Raw genomic sequence first — 18762 nt, forward strand, 5'->3', positions numbered from 1 at the left:
TGTGGAGCTAAGGGACTAGGATGTGACTCAAGTCATTCTTGCTGACTCTGGCCACTGGACACAGATGTAGATGTGGGGCGTAGTGGAGAAGGAAGCAGCTCCAGGAGCAGAGGACAAGGCTGGGATTGGGGAGGGGCAGAGCCTCTGGGACTGCCCATAACCATGGCCTTTGCTTTCTTTCTGTTTCTCTGTGAGGTTTGACTACATGGTCTTTAAGGGCTATGCCAGTTGTACATTTCTGTGACTTGGGAACTCAGGGGACACCACTGATGCTCAGGTTTTCCATGAAGATGTCCCAAGCTGGGTTCTCAGCAGAAAGCTGAGCAATAGACCTTCTTGGCTGGAGGGCTTTCTTGCATATTTTTTTGGAGGCAGGAGCTAGAATCTCCATGTGGACCAGGTTCATAGGGGGGCCTGCTGCTGGGTCTCTGGAGGGTGGCTGGAGCCTGAGCCTCCTGGTCATGCGTGAGGGGCAGGATGAGGAATGGAGAGGAAGATCTTCAGGCTCAGAGAGTGACTAGGGCAGAACGGCCACAGATAGCCATCTCTTTAATCATTTCAGGACACCTTAGCACGCCAGTGTCCTCTGTTTTTAGTGAAAAAGCCCAAATGTATAGTGTGTATGGAGCTCCAGCCAAGACACATTTTAAACTCCTGGACCACCTTCAGAGCCCTTGCTCAGGAGTCCCCATGGTGTTGCCAAGGTTGCTGCAGGTGTTCTCATGGTTGGGTCTACACTGCTGTGATACTCTCTCTACTGATGCTGCTGTCTGCAGCCCATGCATCTAAATCTCCCACACACAGCAACCAAACAGGTGAGAGCCTGGGTGCTCACTGTGGAAAGCACCAAACTCCCACCATCGCCTTCCCACCTACAATGCCTAATGAAGAAATTAGCTCTGAGAAAATTATTATCTCCTTTGGCAAGTAGAAGACAGCAAATTACCCACAGGGCCTCAAAATATTTGCAAAAGGGTGCCCTGAAAGGCTATTTTGGCCATAATTATGCATAAGCAAAATTGAACCAGTTTTCCAGCACCGGGAATATGTTTGTCTATATCTTTTGATGAAAGGAAGATTTGGTCTCCTTTCTTTCATTTTGATCTTACTTTCTTCAGAAATCACCAAGAGTCTAACCCACAGCTTTGGGGGTCTCCTGCTCTGTCACCTAATGTGTTCATATGTATTAAGCAGGGCAGGGCATGTGTTCAAACTTCATCCTGATTCAAAGTCATGGACCATTAATAATGTCTGACTGCAAAACTAAGGAACCACTAAATATTATACTATTTATAAGTAATCTGTTGCCCAAGGCATTAAGCTACTTAATGAAACCTTGAATTAATGTGTAACCTAAGAAATAGATCATTCTACAAATAGAAGCTACCAGAACATAATTTAAGCTGTTCTGTTTGCTCCACTACTTAGATGGAGGTAAGAGGAATAAAGGACTACAAATAATAATAAAATATATTCAGTCAAGCATCATGCAAAGTACCATGCATGCATCATCTCTTTCAGCTGTCATAGTAACTCTATAAGAGAGACACTATTATGATTCCCATTGTACAGGTAAAGAAACTGAGACTTAGAAAGATCATGTAACTGGCCCAAGCTCATACAGTGGAATTTAATTCCAAGTGCATATGCCTTTTTCTTACCTCTAGCCACTGCATGTGTAGGGTAGAAAGAATATGGCAAATGTTGGGCAGATGCCCTAGGATAGTTGATTCATCTACATGCAAATATAGAACTAGTTTGGTTAACAAGCTGATATTAATTGGTCAGAGAATGCAATGATTAATGATGAAATTGGGAACTAAGTGGGTTTTATGGCAAAGATCTTGGAAGAAAACTAAACAGCCTAGTTCTCCACAAGCTGCAGCTAATATCTGTGAGCTGAAGTGACCTGGTCCCTAACCAGGAGTGACAGAGGTGAAGTAGGGAAAGCCCAGTTCAGGGGATTCTGAGTAGATGGGGAGTTTGTAGAGGATGTCCAAGCCAGACCCATTAGAACTGCCTTAGGATGTCTGAGGATGCAGCTCTATATGACAGTGCTGAGTTCAATCTGAAAGAAAGAAAGAAAGAAAGAAAGAAAGAAGAAAGAGAGAGAGAGAAAGAAAGAGAGAAAGAAAGAAAGGAAGGAAGAAGAAAGAGAGAGAAAGAAAGAGAGAAAGAAAAAAAGAAAGAATTGATTTAAGGAAGAAAGGAAAAAAGAAAGAGAAAGAAAGAAAATTGATTTAAGAGAAAAAAGGAAGGGAAAAAGAGAGAGAGAGAGAAAACTGTCTTGTATATTTATTTAGGGGCTCCTCCCAGATGCACTGGGCTGACCTGTGGAGGCCACATGATGAATGTGATCCTAGGATCAATTTAGGGAATGATCAGCCTACCTTATGTTCAGTCCCACAGCCTGGAATGAATCAGATAAACTCTATTCTGTGGGCCTCAAATGTTTCTTGGTCACTCTAGGCCACCTGTGATCACATAAAAACCTAGGGGGTGAGTTACACCTAACTGTCTCCTCAGCTTGCAGCCTGAGATCCTGGAAGCAGTAGCAGGCAGAGAGACTGTGAAGGACAAGCTGAGTGAATGGAAAGGGGAAGCTGGCCATGGAAGGGTGCAGGTGGAGACCATGCAAGAAGGGAAGGGCCTGAAAGCAGCACAGAGAAAGGCCCAGACTCAACCGGAAGCCAACCAGATTGCAGAAATACATCGTGCAGTGTCTGCTGCTGTCTGAGCTGTGCTCTTCTGCAGATCATGAACTCATTCCTGGAAAGGTGGCATGGTAAAAAAAGATGAAAGTCCCTCAGAGAAACTGGGGCCACTGTCATTACCTCACTGGCTCATGTCCCTGGAGAGTAGGCTGGAGCCCTTCTGTTTCATTGGATGTATTTAGACACACACTTGCCATGTGGTTAGCACCATTCTCTTATTCCATAGGATTGAGAGCTCTGGAGTAGCCCCAAAGACAGAGAAGTAAAATCATGGGAGAGCCCCAAGGTACTTCTTTACTTAGGATCAAGGGCTGCAGAGTATCTTTTGGATTCTGGAGGACCTGAGGCCTGGGATGAAAGAAACATTCTAGAATCTCAAGTCTAAAGAGAAGAAGAAAACATAAAAAGGGCTGACTGGCCCAGTGGGAGTGCTCTACTCCTCCCCTCTCTGGGAGAAGCGGTGGCCCACCCTCCTCTTAGCTGCTAGGCTCTTTCCCAGTTCCTTTAAACTCCCCAGGAACTGTCCAGCCACCAATCTGCTGAACCGAAAAGGCAGCCACCCCACCAGCTGGAGAAGGGCCCATGGTTAGTTAGCTGTGCACCAGTGCATGGAGCAGGGAAGTGGCCAGGATGCAGTGGGCCAGAAAGGACCTTTCCATTGCCATGTCTATCCTGTAAGAATTTTGTGTTCCTGATGTTCATGATTGGTTAATTAAGCATAAGCCCAACAGTGTAAGGGCTTATTTCCTACACAGCATGGTAGGAAAGTCTTCAATGCATAGACGTTTCAAGTTCCAGACTAAAGAAACATAAAAGGTATGGGTTATTGTTCAAGAACCTTCTGGTATAGGTGGAAACTTAGAGGCCCTAAAATGACAGGGACCAAGCCATGGTCATGATGCTGGTTATGAGTGTGGCCAAGGGTCAGATCTTGTCCCTGCAGTAGCCCTTTCTCTACAGTCAGTATATTTATGTATTTTGGCAAAAAGCATTTTTACTACCAGCAGCCAGTGGCCAGTATCTCTCTGTATCATTGTCTCATGTTAATAATGTAACTGCATGTTTGACAAATGCCAGTGCCTGTCAGAAGTATTACCTAACTTGCAGGTCCTCTCAGAACTCCTATAAGGCAGGATTATCCAGATAGGGAAATGGGGGCACCTAGAGGTTAAGTGATGTCCCCCACAGCTGCTCAGTGGGAGACAGTCTGATGCCACAGGCCTCTCTTGATTTCTGTACCATACGGCCTGTACAGAAATCTTTGTTCTGAAGCCAGGGGCACATTTGAGCTTTTTTGTTTACAGAGAGGACAACAGGAAAGAGCTTTGTGAAGGTAAAGGTGATAGAAGAAGATCTCAGGACCTACCTGGAAAGTTTAGCTTTTGATGTCCTCAGTCAGAGTCCTTGAAATATAGATAACATCCCATCACAAATGGGACAGACATATAGCTCAAGACCACGAGATCTTTGGGTCAGTGTCTCTCAGTTGCTGGGCTCTAGTGCCCCTTATTCCAGGTATGCAGAGTTCACCAGGCCCCCCTTATCCTAGGAGAATATGACTCAAGACCTGAACCATGAAGAGTGTTGAACTTTATATACACCACAATTCCCCCAATACCTATGTGGTTAGTCAACTTCCCATCACTGTACCAGAATCCATGAGATAAGCAATTTATACAAAGAAGAGCTCACTTTGGCTCATGGTTTCAGAGGTTTCAGTCTGGGGTGGGTAGGCCCAGTTGTTTTTGGGCCCATGGCAAAGCAGAAATACCATGGCAGGGAACACATGGTGGAACAAAGGTGCTCACCTTGTGGTATCCAGAAAGTGAAAAGAGAAAGAGGAAGAAACTGGTATCCTAATATCCTCGTTGAGGCCATGCCTCCAATGACCTCACTTCCTCCCACTAGGCCTCACCTCCTCAAGGTTCCTCCAATTGTGCCACAGGCTGGGAACCAAACCTTCACACATGGGCCTCTGGAGGACATTCCAGATCCAAACCATAGCACCTATGATAAAGTTTAATTTATAAACCAGCACAGTAAGAGATTAAAAGCAATAAATAACAATAAAATAGAAAATTATTATAACAAGCTACGCCAATGTACTGTCACTCTAAAATATATCTCATTGCTTATTCCTGTAATTTTCTAGTTAATATTTTTGGACCATGGTGGATTGTTAGTAACTGAAACCATGAAAAGTAAAACCATAGATAAAGGGACACCATTGTAGTCAGGTATGGTGGCACACACCTTTAATTCTAGCACTGTGTGAGCCTGAAGCAGAATTGCAAATTTGAGCTCAACCTGGACAATTTAGTGATTTGGCATGACCTCATCTCAAAATAAAAAGAGCAGGGGATGTAGTCTAGTGTGAAGGCCCTGGGTTCAATTCCAGTATTGCAAGAAAAGGGGAGGATGCTACCATATTGGCTGCCCTCCCCAGACAGTGCTTCTGTGGTTGGCAGAAAACTTCTGAGGAGGCAAAAGAGGCTCCACTCTCTTTCTAGAAGAAAGTCAGTCACAGTAGTGACCACTGCAGCTGGGTGATGGCTGCACGCAATTTGTTTATTATTCTCTCTGCTTTTCTGCATCTTTGAAATTTTTCATAATAAATGTGTTTTATTTTGTTTCTTTGGTGTTAGAGATGGAACCCAGGGACTCACACATGCTGAACAACCACTCTACCACTGAGCTATATCACCAACCTTGTAAACATTTTTTTAAAAACATAAATAATAGATGTCCTCAGGAAAATATCAGGGAGTTGACCATAGCTTAGGTTTAGGAAGGTCTGCAGAGGAAGCCCCAGGCAGTGTAGATAGGATGCTTTCTGGGGCAAGGCAGGAAATATTCAAACAGCAAATGCCCATGTAACCAACCAATGCTTCCTATTGAAAATTCGGGCAGGGGTCAAGAAGGGTCCCTCAGAGTCACTACCCCAGTTCTCAGAGGGACTAACTGTGAGGAAATCCATTACTCTCTCTGTGCTTCCTTTTCTCCACCTAGGAAGTTGGGCTGAGAGGCAGGAAGTACAGGCTCCAAGATATACCAGCGAATGCCCACTACACACCCATGCGTGCAGCCCACAAGCTACTCTGGCAGGGAAAATGTGGTCTCCTTGGAACACAGTTTGGCCCCATCTTTTTCTCTATTGCCTACTTTCTTGCTACAGTGAAAATTAAGTAGTTGTAACAGAGACCATAAATGCTGCAAAGTCAAAAAACATTTATTCATGAAAATCTCCTGGTCTGATGAAACCATCACTGTGCCTACATCTGCCTACCAACTGCGGGTTTGCCAGTTAGTTGCATCTGGTTCCAAGCTTATTTGTGCCAGGTATATTTATTATTGCAAATATGTAACTTAACTGCATAATGAATAGATCAGTAAAATAAAAATGTGAAAAATGTGTTATTGATATGAAAATTAGGGTCAGTGCCTTAAAAAGATTCAATAAACACAAATCACTGAAAACAACTGCCATTAACTTGAGTGAGGGAAGACAGTTGTGAAAGGTTGTGTTGGCGGCATGGCACCAATCTAGAATAATTTTGCATCTAGAGAGCTTTTGAAACACCTTTAAGGCTCACGCTGGGGAAATAGAAACCAGAAGTTGTCAACAATATCCCAAAGATGTAGTTTATGTATGCAAGATGGTGCATAACCTCAGCGTAGACTCACATCAAAGCAAAAGCCTTAGTCCTACATTAAAAGAATAGGTACTTCTGTGTTTTGAAAGTAAAAATCCAAAGTTTAAGGTATACAGACATGCACAAGGCTTTTGAAATATGTTTTATGCAACTCTCCTTAAGCCAACTTCTTCAACGAGGCCCAACTACTAATACCAGATATGAGGATTTTATCCTATAATAAGAAATCCATCTAAAAATTGCTCTGAAAAGGAGACTTCTTTCATATCATTTTGTTCTTTGCCATGTTCCCAATGCTGGCCCTCCTAGTGTGGCAAAATCTGCCCTTGAGGAGGCAGAGTGGTGAGGGAAGGCAGGACTTGGGTTTGGCATTAGTGTCCCTGGGGCCCTGAGGACCTGGGACAGAGGTGGCAGGTGTGGAGGGGAATGGGGTAGCCAGAGGATCAGTAGTAAATTGATGGAGCAAATAGGTGATTCTCTTAGGATCACCATGGGGACCTGCTTTCTACCATCCAAGGAGGGATTTAGAGATATCAGAATGGGGACGGCTAGGAAGAGCCTGAGGGGTTGAAATGGAATCAGAATATTAAACAAACTCTGGAGCTTTTAACTATACACACAAAGACAGATATAGACGTACATGTGCAGGTGCATACTGAGGTATGCATATGCTCCTGAGAGAGTTTGGAAGCAATGACAGCCCTCCCAAGCAGCACTGAGCTGCGATCTTTAGAGGACAGCTTGCAGAATAAAATAGGAACTCATGGGCCCATGGTGATACAAATAAATGCAGGCATGAGGCATGAACAAGTAAGGGGGTTTTCCTTACCACAGAATGCAACTAATGAAAGAGGAATGGTGGGAAGAAGTCAGCAGTCACCATTTGGCAACCATCAAAGTGGCAGTTGGTGCAGGGAGGAGCCAGAAGTGACCCTGAGGCTCGTGGGTGAGGCCTGATGAAGAACAGGATATCAGCCCCATGCCAGGCTATCTCCCCACATGGCACTAATCCTGCACACAGGGAGGAGGTGACTCCACTGTGGAGCGCACCAGCTTGCGCACGTGATGAAGGTGGGGCAGAGGACATATTGTGTCCCCTGGTGCCAGGCACTGAGCAGACGCACCCGGAAGAGCTCAGCTTGTTTCTATAGCTTCTGCCAGACGTTATTGCCGGAGCAGAGCCTCGAGCCAACATCAAATGATGGGGGGGAGGGGGCGGGGGGCAATCAACTCGGAACCTGTGTTCTTCCCATTCTCCCAGCCAGGGAGATGGGGGAAAGTGAAGACCGAAAAACCCCATGAGTGACCCTGAACTGGACCCTGACCCACAAAAGAGAGGCATGTCTATGAGTTAGTTGGTGAAGTTTGAGTAAGATCTATGGATTAGATGGGAGATTTGAGAAATAATTTTAATGTAGAACACAGTCTTTCTATTGGGGGAGATACTGGAATATGAGAGAGAAAATTGTGGCAAAATGCTAACAATTGAGGAATCTGAATATAGAGTATGAAGGAGATTTTTGTATCATTCTTGACTTATTGGGAGGTCTGACACTTTCAGGATAAAAAATTATTTCTTAGCTACCTGAAATTTAAAATAAAATTTTAAAAGATTTACTGGCTGATGAAAACTAAAAATTCCAGAGTCACACAAACTTCAGGTATGGTTTGATCAAGGATCCAGCTCACTCTGTTGGCCATATTCTAAGCTCTGCTATGCACTGTAGATTTTTTCTTCAGACTTATTCCTTCTTGGCCTCAAGGTGGCTCCAAGCAGTAGGGTCTATAGACCCCCAAACTTCAGCAGAAGACATCAGATACAGTGATTAGATTAATCCAGTCTAGGCCTACCCTGATGTTGGATGTGTGCAAATCCTACCGAACCATAGATTTATTACATCATAGTAAAGAGTAGCTCCCCAGAGGAAAACATATGCTGCCAGAAGAGGGAATTAATATACCTTTGGAACAACAAAAATCCAGCACATGAATCCAGACATGAATACAGTAGATGCCCAAGAAGGGGGACTTAGTGCAGGTACAGAGGCAAAAAGAAAACAATTTCAACCAAAGAATTAAAATTATTTCTAGGAAAACATAAATTATTCAAAAGAGTAGAAGATAAGTCTCAAACTAGGAAAAATATTTGAAAAGACATGTCTGATGAAAGGCTGTGATCCAAAATACACCAAAAGAACTCAAAACTCGACAATAAAATAAACAGTTGAATTTAAAAATGGGCAAACTATCCAAACAAACACCTCCCAAAGAAGATAAACAGGTGGACAGTGAGCTGATGAAAAAATGCTCAACATCATGTCATTGGCAAGTCTCAAATTCAAACAATGAGATATCACTGCTCACCAATCAGAATGGCTAAAATACAAAATACTGACAACTTGACGGTTTCTTACAAAGCAAAACGTGTCTTACCATGCAATCGAGCACTCACACTTCTTGAAATTTACCCAAATGAGCTGAAAACTATGTCCACACAAAAACTTGTGCACCAATATTTATGACAGCATTATTTAAAATTGCCAAAACTTGGAGGCATCCAAGATATCTTTTGGCAGGACATATCCAGACATGAAAGACTCCTTAGCACTAAAAAGAAATGAGCTGTTGAGCCATGAAAAGCCACGGACAAAATTTAAATATATGTGACAAAGTGAAAGAAGTCACTCTGAAAAGGTTGCCTACTGTGTGATTCCAACTATGTGACATCCTGAAAAAGATAAAGCTTCAGAGACAGTACAAAGATCAGGGGTTGTCAGGGGCTAGAGGAGAGGAAGGGATGAATCGGCAGAGTAGAGAGGATTTCTTGGGCAGTGAGACTATTCCATGGTATACCATAATGATGGATACGTGTTGTTACACATTTGCCAAATCCCTAGATGATACAAAACCAGGGTAAAACTTAATACAGACCATGGACCATGGGGAATGATGATGTGTTGGCATGGATTCATCACCTGTAACAAATGTAGCACTCTGGTGTGGTGTCACTGGGGTGCTGTGTACATGTGGGGACAAGGGATATGTGGGAATTTTCTACTTTCTGCTCTATTTTCTTTCAACTCTAAAATTGCTCTAAAAATAAAGTGTGTATATATGTATATCTATATATATGTATAAGTGTATAATATGTAATTGTTGTATATTATAAACATATGTTATATATAACATATAATTAACACATATGACATATATCAAAAAGCAATTAGAGGGCCAGGGATGTAGCTCAGCAGTGCAGTGCTTGCCTGGAAAGCACTAGGGCCTGAGTTTGATTCCCAGTACCAAAAAAAAGAAGCAATTGGAAAGATAGTGAATGACATATTTTATACTTAAAGACAGCAGGACAGGAAGAATTAGAGACAAGTTCTACTAACACTTTGAGGAAGACATGGCCTCTATGTGATATAAATTGTCCCTTAACCAACTTGCATCTTCTTTTCTCTTTTTATAATCCTGATATGCAGATATCTTAAATATTAGCATCATGAATTTGCTACTGAAATTTAAAATGCATCATAATCAATAGAATTTTTCTCAGAAGTGCAAGGAAAAGTAAATGATTGATATAAAGGAAACTCTACAACTAGATGGAAGATGTAAGAGACCTGACTGTGCAGAGTGATGGTCAAACAGAAAGACTCAACTGCATAAAGATGCCAACTCTTCCTAAATCAATTCCTAAGGGTGTGCAGTAATTCCAAACAAAACATCAAAGGGGGTTTGGGAAAAACATGTCAAGATTATTCTTTTAAAGTTCATCTGGATTGGAAAATGCATGAGAAGAACAAAGTAGATTTTGTAAAAGAATAATAATCAGGAAGTACATAAAGTACCATAAAGTATCAGCTGGGTTTGATTAGAGCATACTGTGTGCCTGTGTTGAAATATTACACTAAACACCATCAACATGTATAATTACCATAAGTGAATCTAAAACAATGTAAAATATATATTGGGCTCGGGTGTAGCTCAGTGGCAGAGTGATTGCTTAGCATGGTCAAGGCCCTTTGAATATTCAATATTCAATCCCCACAACCATCAAAAAATAATTAATTAGTTAATTAGGAGACTTTTTTTTTTGGTACCAAGGATCAAACTTGGGACCTTGTGCTTGCAAGGCAGGCTCCAGAACCACTGAGCTAAATCCCCACCCCAATTAATTAGTTAATTAAATTTAATATATATTTTAAAACACATTTAAATAAGAAACTAAACTACTGAGGTATTGTTTCAAGAACAAATCAAATCATTCAATGAAATAGAATAAAGTACAGAAATAAAGCTAAATATTAAAATGTTCACTCATCCAACAAATATTTCTCTGTCAGCACTGTTAGAATGGATACACAATGGGTAAGAACAGCAAAACAGGTATGAACAAACAAAATGTAAGAGTGCAAGAGTAACCAAAATGGATATTGTCCTGATCATCTTGGATTTAAGAATAAACAAAATGCATAGGAATAAACAAAATGAGAACACACAGGAGGTGAGCCTCTTCCAGTGCACAAGAGGAGTCTTCTGGGCTATTGTACCATCCCCGGCAGCATACAGGAGGTGAGCTGTGCAGGTACCAGTAGCACCACACCCCATCAAAATGAGAAGACACATAAACAAGTCTCAAAACCAGACTTCCAGATCACCTACAGCAACCCCAAAGGGAAATGAGATGGAACACTCTGACACACTACCACCTGGACTCCCTGAAATAGCAACAAAAGAGAATCTGGAAAAAATGAAATCAGAAATAATTTCTCACATAACAGCACAGATTGTGCCCATAGTGAAAGACATGATTAATAAATCTAGAGAGGACACAGATTAAAAAAAAATAGAGGAGCTGAGGAACATGATGGAATCCCAACACAGGAAACAAATGGAATCCATAAAACAGATGGAAACAGATTTCCAAGAGATTAAAAACTCCATTGAAAGTCTATGGAGCAGAATAAGCCAATGTGAGGACAGAATTTCAGATATAGAAGATAAGATTGCAATTAGTGACCAGGAAAAGAAAAACTGCTTTAAAATTGTACCAGACCATGAGAAATCAATCCAGCAGCTGCTAGACAATGCAAAGAAGAATAACGTAAGATTGATTGGAGTCAATGAAGAAACAGGAGAGAGTACAGATGACATAAAAAAACTGTTCCCAGAAATGATGGCAGAAAACTTCCCAAGCAGGGGAAAAGAACTTGACATACAGCTAAGTGAGGCATATAGGACTCCAACTAGCCTTGATCAAAAAAAAAAAAATCTACACATAGGCATATAATTGTTAAGATTCCAGAAACACAACAGAAGAACAAAGTTCTACAAGCAGTCAGAGAAAAGCAACAAATCACATACAAAGGAGAGCCCATCAGAATCACAGCAGGCTTCTCAACGCAAACCCTCAAGGCAAGAAGAGCTTGGAGTGACATATTTCAAGCCCTAAAAGAAAACAGCCTCCAACCCAGATTGATGTACCCTGTAAAACTATCTTTCAAAATTGATGGAGAAATAAGATACTTTCATGACAAAGAGCACCTTAGGAACTTTGTGAATACCAAACCAGCACTCCAAAAAATTTTAGACAATATCCTAGGAAAAGACAATGAGGATCACAACCCCAGGAAGCTCAGCAGAATGAATCTGTTGGGTGCAACAAGAAATTAAACGCAAAGGGGGAGAATCCAACAAAAAGAAAAAGTCATGACAATGATAAATCAATATGTATGAGTTAGAACCATCAATGTTAATGGTCTCAATTCACCAATCAAAAGAAATAGACTGGCAGAATGGGTCAAGAAGCAAGATCCAACAACATGGTGCATACAAGAAACACATTTAATTCAAAAAGAAACTCATAGTCTGAAAGTTAAAGGGTGGAAAACAATACTCCATGTGACAGGAACCCCCCCCCAAAAAAAGAAAGCAGGAGTAGCTATCCTCGTTGCAGATCAAGTGGATTTCAAATGAAAATCTGAAACACTCTGGTCCCAGGAATTTCAGATAAGGAATATTCAACTTGTATGTACAAATCTATTGTGAACATGTGTCTTCATTCCTCTCAAGTAAAAACTTAAGAACAGGGCTGTTGGTTCTTAACAGTAATACAAGAAATTTCTGTATTGTTTTCCAAAATGGTTTTGTCATTTTACATTCACATTAGCAGTATTAGAAAGTTCTAACTGGTTCACACCTAAGCTGACATTTGTTCTTTTAAAACTTTTAACTTCATCTCCCTGAGTGTATAATTCAATTTTGTTATTGTACTGATTAGTATTTTTCTGATTCTAGTGTTGCACACCTTTCCTTGTGCTGTACTGGCTATTTATCATCTTCTTGTGTCTACATTTTCATTGGGTTGTCTATTAATGAGCTGTAAGAGTTCTTTATATATTCTGGTCATAGGTTATATGCATTATAAATATGGTCTGTTTAAGGACTACTTTTCATTTTAACAATGTCATTTAAAGTTCTAAATTTTGATGGAATCTCATTCATAATTTTTTTTCTTTTATACATCATGTTTTTTACATCTTAGGAAATTCTTGCCTACACTAAATTCATAAACATTTTCCCATATAATTTCTTCTTAAAGTTTTATAGTTTTAGGCTTTCATATTTAGGCTCATAGATCCTTTCAAGTTATTTTTATGTATGGAAATAAAGGGTTGAGGTTAATTTTTTATGTGCAGATACCAGGTGTTCTAACATTTGCTGAAAACACTATCTTTTCCTCGGCTCTTGAATTGAGTTTATGTTCTATAAAATGTTACTGTTAAATAATCTTTCAAAACTCAGTGGACCATATATATGTGGTTCTATTTCTAGATTCTCTGTTTTATTCCAATGATCTATATGTCTTTCCTTACACCAACACTGCTTTGATTACTGTAGCTTTAGAGGAAGTCTTAAAATTAGGTAATATCTTCCAACACTGCTTTTTTTTCTTTTTCTTTTTACTTTTCTAGGTCCTTTGTACTCCTACATAACTTTTAAATTTCAATATGCAATTCTTCACTTATAGCAAGTATAAATAGACCTGAATTTTTATATATACCTTGTGTTTTCTAATCCTGCTAAATTCAAATACAAGTTCTAGGGGCTCCTAGAGATTTCTTAGTATGTTCTCTGTAGATGATCATTTCATCTACATATAAAGATTTCACTTCTACCTTGCCAATCCTATACTAATTGTGTCATTTTATTGCCAGACTATTTTGGTTTGGGCCTATGTTTCAAAGTTTAATGGACAGATGAAGAGTAGGCATTCTGCCCTGTTCCCCACCTTAGGGAGAAAGCATTGTATCTTCTCCATTCATATAAGGCGTTCTTGCTGGAAGTATGGAATACCTGCTCTTTGATCTGTTGAGAAGGTTCCGTTCTACTTCTAGCCTCCTGATAGCTTTTACCATGAACAGCTATAGAATTTAGTCCAATAGTTTTTCTCCAACTACTGACAGGATCATATGGCTTTTTCCTTTCTTCTGTTAAAATGATAACTTATGAGGGTGGATCTTGCAATGCTGAACCAACACTGCCATCCCTATAATAAAACCACTTTGTACATCCTGCCAGATCTGACTTCTAAGAGTTTGTTTTGTTAAACAAATTTCTATCTATGTTCATACTTTTTTCTTCTATTATCTTTATCCAGTTTTAGGATTAGCACAATGTTCATTTCCTAAAATGAGGGGAGAAGTGTTCCTTCTTTGTTCTGCTTTAAATGTTTGATATAATTTATCAGTTAAAATGTTTATGAGCCTGCTGTTGTCATATAGGTAGGTTTTCAAGCTAGGAATATATTTTCTTTAATAGGTGCTATTCACATTTCATATTTCCTCCAGAGTTAGTTTCATTAATTTGTCTTCCAAGGTACTTCTTAGAAGTTGTCAAATTTATTTCAAAAAAAGATTTTTGTAATGTGCTTGCTATATTCTTTTAAATTCTGTAAAATCTGTGGTAATGTCTCCTAGATCTTGATATTGTAATTTTAAAAATGTATAATTGATATTGTGTAATAGGAAGAAAAGGTCTAAAGGAGTAGGGGAAGTGGGAGGGGTAGGGGAAAGGAAAGAAGGGAAAAGAAAAAATATGAGAAAAGGAAAAAAATGGAAACAAAATCTTTGCAAATAGGGAAGGGTGGAGGGGATGAAGGGAGGGCAGGGGAATGGGGAAAAAATAAGAACCAAGATACTCATGTAAAGGTACAAGATCCCAATGATGAATGTAACTGTATTGTACACCGAAAATGTACCAATAAACTTAATGGGGAAAAATAAATAAATAAACAAACAAACAAACATAACAAATTATGTCCTTGAACTCTTGCAACTTCCACTCCACAGGGGGAGACAAGTGATGCCTGAACCAACAGGTGACTATAACTCAGCAGATGGTGCTGGGTGCAGCTCAGACCAGAGTAGCAGCAGGGGAGGGATCTGAAGGGGGCAGATCCCAGATGTGTTTCCAAGACTCAGCCAGCAGCATTTGCACATTTGTGTTGACACAGAGGAACGCAGAGTGATGCCCAGGTTGAGGTTCACCCACGAGAATGGAGATCAACTTACTGAGCCAGGACTGGGAGGAGCAGGCAGGCTCAGGTCCACAGGCTGACTCTGGCCCGTTGGTTGGCAATGTCTGCCAGACATCTAAGGCCGTGTGTCCAACAGGTGGTTGCATACAGAGGCCTGGAATTAGGTGAAAGCATTGATCTGAAGATATTAATTTGGATCTCAGCATATAAATGGTATTTAAGTCCAGAGACCAGATAGGGCACTGAGGAAGTAGATAGAGATGGTGCTGAGGAGACCCAGCAGTCAGGAGAAGAGGGGGAAGGAATGAGAGAGACTGGGAAGGAGGAGCGCTGGGGTCCTGGCAGCAGGGGACAAAGCATCCTACAGGGTGGAGTAGTCTGCTCTGTCAAGCTCTCCAGGAAACCAGTGACCCACCATCAGATTAGCGCCGTGTTTATGGTCCTCACACAAGCTCATGTGGAGCCATGCACAGGAACTGCCTGGCAGCACTGGTAAGAGAGGAGCCAATGACCACAGGAGATGAGCTATTTTCTTTTTTTTAAGGGAAAAACAAAGAGCTCTGGAGCAAATATGGTAAAATTGTATTTACTTGCTACTAACTCTGGCTAATGAGTGTCATAGTATTTCTTCTATTTTCTACTTGTTTAAAATGTTGCAAAATAAAAAGAAGGAAAATCACTTATAAGTAAATATTTTAAACCTATGTGCATAAAATATGTTTAGAATGAGTCCCAAGAAACTTTAATAGTTGTCACTGGCAAGTCTTTATGCATTATGGATTTCCTGGGCATTTTGCCTCTGTTAAAAATACTAACAATTAGAGTTGGGGTGTAGCCCAGTGGCAGAGCACTTGCCTAGCATGTGTGAGCCTGGGTCCATTCCTAACACCACACGCGCGCACACACACACACACACACACACACACACACATATATATATATATATATATATATATATATAGTAACTGCCTTGGTATAAAGGCAAACAGGATCTGGACTGGAATCATCCTTACATGTTCTGACTATTAATAAAAGTAAAATGAAAACATTTTTCAGGGGGGCCCTGAAAATGATGTGGTCACAGCTGCTGTGACATAGGCTCAATAGAAACATCACCCCAACTGGAAGGGCAGGAGGAGGGAGATTTCCTTTTCACTCTGTACCTGTTGTTTTAATTGAATTTCCAAAGTCACATACATGAGTCCTTTTATAGAAAGGAAGTGAACCCTACAAAGAAATGAATAAAAAAGATAATTAACCTAATAGAAGATTGGGCAAGTATAGAAAGAATCAATCTGCAGCTGAGTAAATACAAATGACCGAAGATGCTCAACTGTACAAGAGTGAGGGAAATGCAAATCATTCAATAGAGAGTTTTTAACTGGCAAAAAGGAACAATACTGCTTCTAGGGAGTGTCAGTATGGAGTGGGGAAACAGGCCTCTCACAATGGGGTGGGAGTGGTCACTGGCTAAGTCTCTCAGGAGAATAACTTATCAGTGTTGCACTATATATATAATGCAAATACCCTTTGACCAAGCACTTTCATTCCAAGGTATCTAGCATACAGAAATACACTTATACGCACACAAAAAGACACATATACCATACATGCATTGCAGCATTGTTTGAATGGAAAAGTAGAAATAACTTGTGTCCATAAGTAGGGAAATTGATAAATTACCATATATACAGCTGTAAAAAAAAATCCTAAGTACTAAAACAAGAGATAGATCAACATGCAGCAACACAGAAAGTCTACCACACTGTAGGTGGAGGAGGCCTCCTGGGTGATCCCCTCTGGCATCTGGGCCCACCACCCTGTAGCTCCTTCCTCCCTCAGCAGGCTGGGTAAGCTGACATAGAAGTGGCACAGTTTGGATCTGGAGTGTCCCCCAAAGGTCCCTCTATTGAAAGCTTGGTCTCTAGCCTGGTGCTACTGGGAAGGGGCAGAACCTTTAAAAGGTGGGGTCTAGTGGGAAGAAGTGAGGTCACTGGGCCTTGTCTTCTCTCTTTGCTTCCCAGCCACCATGAGGTGAGCAGGATTCTCCGCCACACTCCCATATGATGTGCTGCCTTGTCACAGCCTAAAGCAACAGGGCCAAGCAACCACGGACTGAATCTTCAGGAATTATGAGCCCAAATAAATCCTTCCTCTTCCTAAATTGATTGCCTCAGGTATTTATCACAGCAGCATACAGTTGACAGACACAGACAGAAACCTCTTTGGATAGAAAAGTCTCACAGTGGGGTCATTGTACCCTGGCTCATCCTCTTCTCAATGGAGCTTGGACTGTGGGGACCCTCTGCTAAGGAACCTTATCTTTCAGTCCACGGTCACCAGCTCTGGGGACACTGATTCTCATGGCAGAGGAAGGAGTCTTGTCACCTAGGAATCTGACATCCTAAACTCACACTGATTTTCCACCCTGCACACTGCTGTCAAATTCAGCCACCCAGTGTTCCAGGTGCTTCCTGATCTGGATCAGCACTGGGTGTCCACCCCAGATGCCCCCTGCTCTGCCCCTCATCTGGCCACAGGGCTCCCCCACCATCATCTCAGCTCTCACCTGACCGCATCTGCAGCTCACTTCACTTTCCCTGTTCTTTCTTCCCCTGCCTGGGGTTGACAGGCTCGGCCCAGGGAAGCAGCTAGTCCTTATCATGTGCCAGCCTGGGGAACTTCACCTCTCCAGCCTGAGTTCCTCTCACCAGTGGCAGGCTCTATCATCTGACCCCAGGAGCTTCTCCCTGCAATTCTCACAGAGGAATGAACTGGGGCGGTCAGGGGATAGTGGGTTCAATATGCACCCCCGGACATGTCTTTGTCTGCCCCACTACTTGTAATTGTGACCTCATTTTGAAATACATCTCTGCAGATGTAATTAAGATGAGGATCTTAGCCAGGCATGGTGGCACATACCTGTAATCCCAGCACTTGGGAGGCTGAGGCAGGAGGATTGCCGAGAGTTCAGGGCCAGCCTGAACTACACGGTGAGACCTTGTCTCGGCAAAACCTAAAATAAAATAAAAAATAAAAAGATGAGGATCTTGAGAGGTTGTCATTCTAAATTTGGGGTGAATCTTAAACCCAATGACTAGTATCCTTATAAGACCACGACAGAGGGAGATTCAAGACTTGGATGCGGAGGAGAGACCTAGAGAAGATAACCTATGACAACAGATGCAGAGTTTGCAGTGATGGGGCCCAAGCCAAGAACATCAGGGGCCACAGCGCTGGGAGAGAGGCAAGGGTCAGAGTCTCCCTCCCAGCCTCCAGAAGAGACCCACCCAGCCAACCCTTGATTCCAGACTCCAGTCTCCGGAGCTGTGAGGGAGTAAAGTGCTTTCATTTCAAGACTTTTGGTCTGTGGTCCTTTGATGGCAGCCCCAGGAAACTAACGTGAAGGGTTACCTTTCTCCTCAGGGTCACTCAGCTGGGAAGTGGTCTGTGAAAGGGGCCTTTCCCAGGCTGCTCTTAGGACAGAGACTGCCACTAGACAGTGACAGAGATGCTGCCTTTGACCAAACTCCAGTCAGGCTCCTCTGAGACCTTTCCCAAATAGGACTCATCCTAGGACTCAGACTGTCAAAAAAGAGGAATTTGACACATAGTAGTTCCCAGGACTTTGAGTGGTTACGGGAGAATGGACCGTCCCCTCCTGGCCTGAATGAGGCTGACCCAGGATGCCATATATTTCTGCTTCAACTCTAACCATTTGTAAGAATACCCATATAAGGCCGGTTTCTGGGTAAGTGGCTATGTGGTGGTTTGATTTTCATAGCTACTAAATTTTTTATTAAAGAAATCCATGTAGGGCCCATACTCAAAACCAATTGCACTCTGCCCTCTC

The 18762-nt window shown here is 41.6% G+C and overlaps 1 long non-coding RNA gene across 1 annotated transcript in view; it reads right to left on the reverse strand.

Moving 5' to 3' along the window:
* LOC147829879 (uncharacterized) overlaps nucleotides 1-18478 on the reverse strand; it is a 34812-nt gene extending 16334 nt beyond the window's left edge. Inside the window, exon 1 of the long non-coding RNA XR_015446228.1 lies at nucleotides 17832-18478. This is a non-coding gene — a long non-coding RNA (uncharacterized LOC147829879). The remainder of the gene's footprint in view (nucleotides 1-17831) is intronic.
* Nucleotides 18479-18762: the final 284 nt, after the last annotated feature.

This window comes from Heterocephalus glaber, unplaced genomic scaffold (assembly GCF_053883595.1).
Source record: "Heterocephalus glaber isolate CG9 unplaced genomic scaffold, H.glaber_assembly_v1.0 deba00000347, whole genome shotgun sequence".
Lineage (NCBI taxonomy): Eukaryota > Metazoa > Chordata > Mammalia > Rodentia > Bathyergidae > Heterocephalus > Heterocephalus glaber.